General features: G+C 42.0%; 1 protein-coding gene across 2 annotated transcripts in view; it reads left to right on the forward strand.

The window, feature by feature from the left end:
* The window catches only part of LOC126470371 (vesicle-associated membrane protein 2), a 186,802-nt gene that overhangs the window by 66,903 nt on the left and 107,282 nt on the right, over nucleotides 1-12,617 (forward strand). The window lies entirely within an intron of this gene.

Here is a 12,617-nt window from a genome sequence, read left to right on the forward strand (position 1 = left end):
TCCAAACGATATGGACACGAGCCCAGGAAGGCGTTGCAGGCGATGTCGTTCTCTTAGCAAAGGTCGGTCGTCTATTGCCATAAGCCCACAAACGCTATACTTCGGCGGGCTGTCCAAATGGATATGTTCGTCGTACGTCCCACATCGATTTCTGCAGTGTTGCTTGTCTGTTAGCACTGACAACTCTACGCAAGCGCCGCTCCTCTCGGCCGTTAAGTGAAGGCCGTCGGCCACTGCATTGTCCGTGCTGAGAGGTGATCCCTGAAATGTGGTATTCTCGCCACAGTCTTGACACTGTGCATCGCAAAATGTTGAATATCCCAATGACATCCGAAATGTAATGTCCTGTGCGTCTAGCTGTAATTGCCATCCCGCGTTTATAGTCTGTTGATTCCCGTCCATAGTCACGTCGGACATCATTTCACATGAATTGCCTGAGTGTGAATGACGACTGCCCTTTTATACCTTGTCCGAGCGATAATAGAGCCATCTGTGTATGTGGATATCACTATCCCATGATTTTTATCACCTCAGTGTGTAAGACACAGACGGTAGAAATTTTCTATATCTGTGTTTCATATTTTATCGTTTGGGCGTTGTGTACTGAGAAGCTCTATTTTCATAAAACGGTAAAGTTACATGTTGGATTTGTTTGTTCAAATGGCTCTGAGCACCATGGGACTTAACATCTGTGGTCATCAGTCCCCTAGAACTTAGAACTACTTAAACCTAACTAACCTAAGGGCATCATACACATCCATGCCCGAGGCAGGATTCGAACCTGCGACCGTAGCGGTCACGCGGTTCCAGACTGAAGCGCCTAGAACCGCACGGCCACACCGGCCGGCTGGATTTGTTTGTCTCTGCACCATTGTTCACAAGGAGAAAGCCTCATACACTGCCAATATTTGGCAGGTCGCTTATATACAAGCTAAAGTGAGAGACTCGAAGATATTTTGGCTCAACCACCACTCACCTTCCCACCCGTTTTTGAGAAAACCGGCCGTAAAATTCAGGACGTATAATCGATTCAAAATTGACTTAGACGATAAATAAATGCATATTTTGCTAGAAATTGAGGAAAACAGCTTTTCTGACACCCGCTTACGTACCCATAAGGTAAATGCTGCGCAACGAAAGCACCGTTGGTGTAGTCACCAAGGGATCTGGCTGGGGAGCAGAGAACCTGTTTTCGATTCTTAATTGCATTGATGTTTTTTTTATTTTTACTTTTTCCGATTCGAAATTGGTAGGACTGGGATGGTTAATAAGGTAAGTAAATTAATAAATAGTACTAAGGTAGGCAAATGAATTCTCAGGCGACTTGGATTAGCAAAGAATCAAAAATTTAATCCTAGTCGCTTTATAACGACCCTTTCACTCACTCTGTTACACGTCCTCCATTTCTTTCGAACAACTAGGTGGATCGTTGTCGTCATATAAATATTCGAAGCGAACATACTCGCGGCACCAAGAACATCTGATGAACGTAGTCTTCGCACAAATACATCGTTACTTTCGTGGATTCGGCTGGAGACAGACTTGGTTAATATTTAAAGATATTTATTTACCTGGAATTAGCTTTGTTCGATACCACGCATACGATAACATTTCCTGAAAAATTGGTGTTAAATTTGATCATGAATTATCCTGTGAACCGTTATTGCAACTATGCGGTTGTGAATTCCTGCTGGATTTGCAGAAGCAGATTGCAATTTTGGAGACTGGAAATAAATATTTTAACTTGGCGATGAAAATAAACATCTCTTGGCTGGCACATTACGCCCAATCCCGCGGTATTACTTCTACCGCGCAAGTCGGCTGACCCTCGTCATTTATAAACAGCTGATGGTACATGACAGTATTAGTTTGTCCATCTAGGGAATTCAGTTCTGGACAAAACTTGTAATCAGAAACGGATGGTTTTAAAATGTTCCCAAGACGTGCTTTGTAAATTTAATTTATCAATTTACAGCAGCTGGAGTGGCGTAAACATTTTTTAACGAGTCGATTAACCGACTGACCTCTTCTTTATCATGAGGACCAAATTAATCAGTTACTTCTTGTAAGCACAGGAAAACGTCGGGCAACAATTATCCAGACGCTGTGATGGAACACCGCGCCGTGTGCGGATGCGTTATTTTATGTGCACTACTAACTGCGACAAAGGTTGGTTTTTCTCCCTTATGCGGAAGCGTTCGTCAAATTTTCGTCTTCACAGCACTCTACTCGGAACTGGTTTCATGCATCAAGGATAAAAATTGTAATTTTTTACTAATCCAAATAGTTTGGGGAATTTATTTTCTTGTTTTGTTTTTCAAATGGTTCAAACGGCTCTGAGCACTATGGGACTTAACTTCTGAGGTCATCAGTCCCCTAGAACTTAGAACTACTTAAACCTAACTAACCTAAGGACATCACACACATCCATGCCCGAGGCAGGATTCAAACCTGCGACCGTAGCGGTCGCGTGGTTCCAGACTGAAGCGCCTAGAACCGCATGGCCACAACGGCCGGCGCCTTGTTTTTCGTTCTTATTGATTTACTTACCTTATTAATCCTCCTAACCTAGCAATTTCGAAATAGAAAACAATACAAATTTAAATAAATGAATGCAATTAGGAATGAAACAAAGGTTCTCCGCTCCCCAGCCAGGTGCCTCGGTCGCTAAGACAGCGACGCTTTCGTAGTGTAGTGTTTACCTTATGGGTACATAAGCGGCGGCCAAAGAAGTTTCTTTCCTCGATTTCTAGGAAAGTATGCGTTTGCGAACCCACTATACAGGGTGATTCAACTGCCTCTACCTACGGATTTTATGCAGTCCGCAACGCCTCCAAAAACCACAATCGAAATTTTGATATTCTCTAGCTTGCTACGAGCAAACTATTAGTCTTACAGAAAAAAATGAACAGGACCTTTTGTAGGAAATTTAATGTAGTTAAATATTGATCTGGACTATGTTTCCGCTGGAGGCCACAGTTTTCGAGTTACTCAAGAAAAACGCGTTTTTAGGTCACTTTTGTATAGTTTTCTCTAATAATTCGAAAACTACTGCTTCTAGTGTAAATGTATCCCAGTACAAAGTTTAACTACATTAAATTTTCGAAAATTACCCTGTTCATTTTTTTCTGTAGGACTAATAGTTGGCGTGCAGCAAACGAGAGACTGTCAGAATCGTGGGCATGGTATTTGAAGGCGTTGTATGTTGCATGAAACCCATATAGGGGCAGCTGAATCACTGTGAATGATGTGAATCTCATTAGTTTTGAATCGACAGCACGTCATAAATTTTTTATGGGTGATTTTCTCTAATTTCTTTAATTTTAGGTTGTACACAAGCGACTTGCGAATATGAGCTGAGCCGAATCGATTGTGAAACTTCAGCTTGCCATATTTTATTTTTTATTGACTGAACGTTTGAAGGATCGTTAAATCTGTGAAATCTCTCAAGTTACTTTCTAATAGTGTCTGCTTCCTTATGACGTGCAGTATGTGTGTCGTTTGTGTGTTAGAATCTATCCTGCGAGTGCTTGTTGTAGAATTTTTGTAACTTTTGGAGAAGTTTTTAGGCGGAGGAACATGTCTTCAGGATTTATCCAAAAAAGGCCTATTTTCCTACCCGTGACAATACGTATTTGACCATTCATAGCCCATGATCCACGTCTTATACTTTCATGAAACAGCTGTGGCAATCTTCCCATCCCATTCGTGACATACCTACTGAAAACCCATCTGTCGATAGTCCCTAACTCCCTACTGGTACCAGAGCAAGATGCGCAAGGTCGGCTGCCATGCGTTCGATGTGTAACCCCACATTAACCTACCTCACAGCTCCATTAAGGCGTGTCCGATCATTGCTCTTGAACAGCTACACGAAGTGTACACAGGTGCCAAGAGTGAAGGAAGCTATCTCGTCCAGGTCTTCACCTATGCTATGTGCCCCATCCCTGTCCAAGCCGTTTCCCGCGTCAGCCACTGTCACTACATGACCCTCTTTTGAAAAATCCATGCATTAAGCTCCTAAATCTTCTATCATATGACGAAGACATGCATTTGGTTTAAAAATGCTGGTGACCTGGTACGTTGCTCCTAAGGTTTCCTGTAAATGAGGCCCAACATGTCGTCCATGGCTACTACTTAGGTGCAGCACTTTCATCTTTCTAACATTTTTCTTATCTCGGTTGAAGTGTGCTTACCATTTCCTGTGTCTAGTTCTACTTGACGTTCTTGTCTACTTAACTCTGGCAGTGGTTAATATTTGTTTATAGCGTTGATAATAGAACTATCACATCGCGTCCTCTTTCTCTCTGCCTTCCTACCAGCTGCCAGTTACCAACCTCCCTCCTCCGCTCTTTCTCCTTCGATCCTGATCAAGAATTCTTACCTTATTTCCTTCATCTGTGCCCAAAGTGCGCAGATTTTCCATGCTGCTGAACAGTAAGAATGTTTCTGTTGCATATTCTGCGATTCCAGGAGAGATCCCCTTCTATTTTCCCAGTGTTCTCCCCACTGCGCCCCCCCCCCAAATGAAAATATTTTAACTAATTTTAAGTAAGACTGGCAACATATCCCATTACTCTTACCCTATAACAGCTCCTACATTTCTCACTCATTGTCAAAAAAATGGTTCAAATGCCTCTGGGCACTATGGGACTTAACATCTGTGGTCATCAGTCCCCTAGAACTTAGAACTACTTAAACCTAACTAATCTAAGGACATCACACACATCCAAGCCCGAGGCAGGATTCGAACCTGCAACCGTAGCAGCAGCACGGTTCCGGACTGAAGCGCCTAGAACCGCACGGTCCACTCATTGTCAGTTTCGAAAGAAAAACTGAGTATAACTTGAAACAATGTATTAATTTTTTCAAGAAGGAGAGAATAGCTGTATGTAAACAAAATGACACTAAAGTGTTTTGTGTTGTTGCCGCTGTCGTCGTACTGACTGAGAGATATAACGACAGAAGAATGAATTACAAGTTTCTTTGTTTTTAGAGGATCAGCGCTGCTAAGACTGTTAGGTTAGGTTTTTAAATGTAAATAACTCGAAAAATCCAACAAGTAAATAACATTAAATGTGTCCAGAAATTCTATTTAGAAATTGCAGTTTTATGGCGAGCGTATACACTATTGAAACTAGCAGCTGCCTTGTTGTAAAGAAATTTATACTATTAAGAAAAATTAAATAGAATTTTCGATGATACCAAAAGAAAATAAATTTATGTTAAACATAATTTACTCTTATATAACTACTTTTTGAGGACGAGATATACTTGCGTATCTCACTCAATGACCACACCAACACAGTATGCCATAATCCGATGGCTGGCAGATAATTTTGAGATATTGTGACCATAATAATTTAATAATGTCACCCTAATAACAATTCTGAACTGTCAAAGGAGGGGGCTGGATGTAAATATGCAGGGCGAAAAGGAAGTACTCGTGTCCTCAATTGTTCAGCAGTCAGTCAATAATACCTTACAGTTTATGATGTTTGTAATGATTACAAAGACAAGTTGAAAAGTTTCCAGATTGACAGTGAAAGACTGTGTTGCTTACATGAAAACTGCGCTTATATTTTCGGAGTAGCCTCATTTTAAGGCAGTGTACTTTGTCCAACTTTTTCATAGTGATTAAATTCTGACTCACAATTCCGATTCTGGAAGTCCTTCAACGACGACTGTCGTATTGTCTACATTGCATTTAAAACGTTTTCCAACCATACAGTTCTCTGCATATGATGGAAATGAGCAGGTGTCAAAACTAGAGAGTAATTTAAATGTTTCAGTAATTCTTATTTAAAATCTTTTTGTTTTCCTTTGGCTATGTCACCTCTGTGGATAGTCATAATATCCAGATGAAAGTTTTTTTTCTCCGAACACTGGTCATAACCTGCTAGGCAAATGGAATCCACCGTGCCCTTAATATAGGGTCGCAGGCTTCCATCCACACCCTTCAGTTTTCGTTGTTGTTTCATTTGTGATGTGAAGTAGTGGACCCATCACATTCATAGTAATAACTTTGATTATTGTTAAAACAGCCTGCAACTTTCCGTAGTATACGTTTTTTTTATATCCTTTCTTGCAGAACTCAATGTAGCGCCCATCGTGCACAAATATTCTCTTAGTTAAATCTTCATGTAAAATGAATGGTGCTCTTTCCTCTGGTATGCCTGCGACGTCAGTTGATCTGTTGCCCTTCGTATAATAGCAGACTGCTCACTCTTACCCTTTATGGACGCCCCTCATGTACTTTCTATTCGAAACAAGTATGGGCGCGTCTACATTGACTTGTTCATTTCTCACCTGTTGGAAATAAAGGAGCAGATTTCTTACACGCCTCCACCAGTGACGAATGACATGCAGTCCATTACGAATGCGGCTGCTGATCTAGCGATGATTTCGATCAGAAAATGTGCATTAAACAGGATCTGATTGAGGTTCGAGATGGTTTCAGCTTTGCCAATAGCGTGGAATGACAGGCCGCTATTGCGCCGGAAGACAATCACTTGCTAAGTGGCGCGAACTGCGTTAGTAATTAGAACTTTGCTAATGAGAAAGCTGTCACTCGTCAGCTCCAGGTCCTGCAGAGTTCGTATCTAGAGAGGGTATCAGAGTGGTAAATGCATGTTAGGTATAGAACTACGCCACTTGCTCGAAAATTACATGGGGGACTAATTCAAAGGAATTGGATTTGCTGTACGACTTGCCGCTTTAACTGTTTTTCGCTAGTATACCCGACTTAACTTCGTCTGTCTTCAGCACGTCTAGTGCTACAGCTGTGTTATTTAGTTTATAATTAGAACGACAATAATCCACTTTGCTAATAAATCGAGTTACAACGTGACGAGAAAATTATGGACGCCCAATCCGAAAGATTATTGTTATGGTTCGAGTCTCGAACGAATTTAGATTCTTGAGGGTTTCCAATTCGCACAAATTAAAATTATTCAGTGATTCCTTGAAAACGGGTACAGTCTAACACTTACTCCATCCTTCCGACGTCTGATCCATTATTAATCCCAAGTAACGTTATTGTCGACATGATACCGGCTCTGCGACAATCTTACACAATGCAAAAATGCAAACAGTTGTTATCTACGCACCTCATACTATACATTGCGCAATACACTCCTAGTACCAAGAAGAAAGAAACAAAGATTAGAACTTCACGATTCGTCGACGACGAGGTCATTGGAGACAAAGCACAAGCTCGTTTTGGGAGAGGATGGAGAAGGAGATCGACCGTGCTGTTTGAGAGGAACAATCCCGAAATTCACCTTAAGTGACTTAGGGAAGTCGCACAAAACCTAAATCTGGATGGCAGGTCAGGGATTTCTACATCTACATCTACATACATACTGCGCAAGCCACCGTATGCTGGTTGGTGTAGGATAGCCTGTACTACTACTAGTAATTTCCTTTCCTGTTTCACTCGCAAATAGGGCGATAGAAAAATGACTGTTTATATGCCTCAGTGTGAGCCCTAATCTTATCTTCGTGGTCCTTACGAAAAATGTACGTTGGCGGGAATCTTTCTGCAGTCAGCCTCAAATGCCGGTTGTATAAATTTTCTCAGTAGTTAAAAAAAATGGCTCTGAGTACTATGGGACTTAACATCTGTGGTCATCAGTCCCCTAGAACTTAGAACTACTTAAAACTAACTAACCTAAGGACATCACACACATCCATACCCGAGGCAGGATTCGAACCTGCGACCGTAGCAGCCGCGCTTCTCAGTAGTGCTGCCCGAAAAGAATGTTGCCTTCCCTACAGTGATCTCCATTTGAGTTCACGAAGCATCTCCGTAATGCTGCTCTCCTTCATAGATGAACCACACTTCCTAAAACAATCCCAATAAACCGAAGTCGTCCATTCGACTTCTTTACTACGACACTTACATGCTCTATATGAATCTAGTGTCTTATCACTGCGCCACTTCACTCGATTTGTACCAACACGTACGCACAATCGGAATTCAATTGTTACACATACCTCACGGCAGTTCCAGATCGTTATGGCAATTTTTACTCTCGGAACCATGGACCTTGCCGTTGGTGGGGAGGCTTGCGTGCCTCAGCGATACAGATGGCCGTACCGTAGGTGCAACCACAACGGAGGGGTATCTGTTGAGTGGCCAGACAAACATGTGGTTCCTGAAGAGGGGCAGCAGCCTTTTCAGTAGTTGCAGGGGCAACAGTCTGGATGATTGACTGATCTGGCCTTGTAACATTAACCAAAACGGCCTTGCTGTGCTGGTACTGCGAACGGCTGAAAGCAAGGGGAAACTACAGCCGTAATTTTTCCCGAGGACATGCAGCTTTACTGTATGATTAAATGATGATGGCGTCCTCTTGGGTAAAATATTCCGGAGGTAAAATAGTCCCCCATTCGGATCTCCGGGCGGGGACTACTCAAGAGGACGTCGTTATCAGGAGAAAGAAAACTGGCATTCTACGGATCGGAGCGTGGAATGTCAGATCCCTTAATCGGGCAGGTAGGTTAGAAAATTTAAAAAGGGAAATGGATAGGTTAAAGTTAGATATAGTGGGAATTAGTGAAGTTCGGTGGCAGGAGGAACAAGACTTTTGGTCAGGTGATTACAGGGTTATAAATACAAAATCAAATAGGGGTAATGCAGGAGTAGGTTTAATAATGAATAGGAAAATAGGAATGCGGGTAAGCTACTACAAACAGCATAGTGAACGCATTATTGTGGCCAAGATAGACACAAAGCCCATGCCTACTACAGTAGTACAAGTTTATATGCCAACTAGCTCTGCAGATGATGAAGAAATTGATGAAATGTATGACGAGATAAAAGAAATTATTCAGGTAGTGAAGGGAGACGAAAATTTAATAGTCATGGGTGACTGGAATTCGTCAGTAGGAAAAGGGAGAGAAGGAAACATAGTAGGTGAATATGGATTGGGGGGAAGAAATGAAAGAGGAAGCCGCCTTGTAGAATTTTGCACAGAGCATAATTTAATCATAGCTAACACTTGGTTCAAGAATCATAAAAGAAGGTTGTATACCTGGAAGAATCCTGGAGATACTAAAAGGCATCAGATAGATTATATAATGGTAAGACAGAGATTTAGGAACGAGGTTTTAAATTGTAAGACATTTCCAGGGGCAGATGTGGATTCTGACCACAATCTATTGGTTATGAACTGCAGATTGAAACTGAAGAAACTGCGAAAAGGTGGGAATTTAAGGAGATGGGACCTGGATAAACTGAAAGAACCAGAGGTTGTAGAGAGTTTCAGGGAGAGCATAAGGGAACAATTGACAGGAATGGGGGAAAGAAATACGGTAGAAGAAGAATGGGTAGCTCTGAGGGATGAAGTAGTGAAGGCGGCAGAGGATCAAGTAGGTAAAAAGACGAGGGCTAGTAGAAACCCTTGGGTAACAGAAGAAATATTGAATTTAATTGATGAAAGGAGAAAATATAAAAATGCAGTAAATGAAGCAGGCAAAAAGGAATACGAACGTCTCAAAAATGAGATCGACAGGAAGTGCAAAATGGCTAAGCAGGGATGGCTAGAGGACAAATGTAAGGATGTAGAGGCTTGTCTCACTAGGGGTAAGATAGATACTGCCTACAGGAAAATTAAAGAGAGCTTTGGAGAGAAGAGAACCACTTGTATGAATATAAAGAGCTCAGATGGCAACCCAGTTCTAAGCAAAGAAGGGAAGGCAGAAAGGTGGAAGGAGTATATAGAGGGTTTATACAAGGGCGATGTACTCGAGGACAATATTATGGAAATGGAAGAGGATGTAGATGAAGATGAAATGGGAGATAAGATACTGCGTGAAGAGTTTGACAGAGCACTGAAAGACCTGAGTCGAAACAAGGCCCCGGGAGTAGACAACATTCCATTAGAACTACTGATGGCCTTGGGAGAGCCAGTCATGACAAAACTCTACCATCTGGTGAGCAAGATGTATGAGACAGGCGAAATACCCACAGACTTCAAGAAGAATATAATAATTCCAATCCCAAAGAAAGCAGGTGTTGACAGATGTGAAAATTACCGAACTATCAGTTTAATAAGTCACAGCTGCAAAATACTAACGCGAATTCTTTACAGACGAATGGAAAAACTGGTAGAAGCGGACCTCGGGGAAGATCAGTTTGGATTCCGTAGAAATGTTGGAACACGTGAGGCAATACTAACCTTACGACTTATCTTAGAAGAAAGATTAAGAAAAGCCAAACCTACGTTTCTAGCATTTGTAGACTTAGAGAAAGCTTTTGACAGTGTTAACTGGAATACTCTCTTTCAAATTCTGAAGGTGGCAGGGGTAAAATACAAGGAGCGAAAGGCTATTTACAATTTGTACAGAAACCAGATGGCAGTTATAAGAGTCGAGGGCCATGAAAGGGAAGCAGTGGTTGGGAAAGGAGTGAGACAGGGTTGTAGCCTCTCCCCGATGTTATTCAATCTGTAAATTGAGCAAGCAGTAAAGGAAACAAAAGAAAAATTCGGAGTAGGTATTAAAATTCATGGAGAAGAAGTAAAAACTTTGAGGTTCGCCGATGACATTGTAATTCTGTCAGAGACAGCAAATGACTTGGAAGAGCAGTTGAACGGAATGGACAGTGTCTTGAAAGGAGGATATAAGATGAACATCAACAAAAGCAAAACGAGGATAATGGAGTGTAGTCAAATTAAATCGGGTGATGCTGAGGGGATTAGATTAGGAAATGAGACACTTAAAGTAGTAAAGGAGTTTTGCTATTTAGGGAGTAAAATAACTGATGATGGTCGAAGTAGAGAGGATATAAAATGTAGACAGGCAATGGCAAGGAAATCGTTTCTGAAGAAGAGAAATTTGTTAACATCGAGTATAGATTTAAGTGTCAGGAAGTCGTTTCTGAAAGTATTTGTATGGAGTGTAGCCATGTATGGAAGTGAAACATGGACGATAACCAGTTTGGACAAGAAGAGAATAGAAGCTTTCGAAATGTGGTGCTACAAAAGAATGCTGAAGATAAGGTGGGTAGATCACGTAACTAATGAGTAGGTATTGAATAGGATTGGGGAGAAGAGAAGTTTGTGGCACAACTTGACTAGAAGAAGGGATCGGTTGGTAGGACATGTTTTGAGGCATCAAGGGATCACAAATTTAGCATTGGAGGGCAGCGTGGAGGGTAAAAATCGTAGAGGGAGACCAAGAGATCAATACACTAAGCAGATTCAGAAGGATGTAGGTTTCGGTAGGTACTGGGAGATGAAGAAGCTTGCGCAGGATAGAGTAGCATAGAGAGCTGCATCAAACCAGTCTCAGGACTGAAGACCACAACAACAACAACAACCTCTATTAACTGCCTCGCGATTAAGACTATAGTGGACGGGCTGTCAGGAAGAAAGATACATGCTTTGAAGGGGTTGTAGTTCAAATGGTTCAAATGGCTCTGAGCACTATGGGACTTAACTTAGAACTACTTAAACCTAACTAACCTAAGGACATCACACATATCCATGCCCGAGGCAGGATTCGAACCTGCGACCGTAGCGATCGCGCGGTTCCAGACTGTAGCGCCTAGAACCGCTCGGCCACCACGACCGGCATGAAGGGGGGTAGTGTTAGTGATTCTCAACAAACAACGTCACATGAACATACTTGCTATTCCTAACAGTTTCCAAGGAAGCTAATGACAACAATGGGGAACAAGAAATATGCAGGTGATAGTAAGTCAAACATTGTGATCTAGGTTTTGTTTAAAGGTGTACATTTCCTCACAAAAGATGTTCTACAAGTCCATCGTCAAATGTAATGCATTTTACGGCTCTTGTAGACAGCTGTTGTGTTGCTGATCTGAGCTGATTCGTACGGTCCTTTACTTGAGCACACGAGTGTAAAATGCGAGCGAGAAGTTGCTTCTTTGTATCCACTCTGCACTTGTAGACTTGGCTCTTAAGCCAACCCCACCTATCAAAAAGGTTCAAATGGCTCTGAGCACTATGGGACTCAACTGCTGAGGCCATTAGTCCCCTAGAACTTAGAACTAGTTAAACCTAACTAACCTAAGGACATCACAAACATCCATGCCCGAGGTAGGATTCGAACCTGCGACCGTAGCGGTCTTGCGGTTCCAGACTGCAGCGCCTTTAACCGCACGGCCACTTCGGCCGGCCCCACCTATCACTTTAGATGTATCAGCATGTAAGTGCTGGTGAAAAAGAACATGTAACAGACGCCCGTGGTTTTCAAACAGCTGTATCTCGGATACGGTTAAGAAATTTTTTTGTTCAGAAGCACCATTACTACCACTTCTCAAAGCATGTACCTTTCCTCCTTACTTACAATGTATACTGTACAATATAAGCGAAGCGAGTCAGAGGTAGAAACTGTATAGGCATCTACACCGGTCGTCCGAAAAGTTCCGATGCCGATTTATTCCTGGCGTATAAGGGACGGCAGCGCAGTACTTACGGTGGAGCTTGAACGAACAACTACAAACAAATGTGTATTCGACGAGTCAGTTGTGAGCAGGCAGTGGTAAGTAATGGACGTATGACCGTAGTGTATCAACGTTGTTGTGTCAAAAATCGCAGTGGAGCAACGTCTCGAAATCAAGTGTTCAAGACATTCTCCAGAATGTT

The sequence above is a fragment of the Schistocerca serialis genome, chromosome 3, assembly GCF_023864345.2.
Source record: "Schistocerca serialis cubense isolate TAMUIC-IGC-003099 chromosome 3, iqSchSeri2.2, whole genome shotgun sequence".
Taxonomy (NCBI): Eukaryota; Metazoa; Arthropoda; class Insecta; order Orthoptera; family Acrididae; genus Schistocerca; species Schistocerca serialis.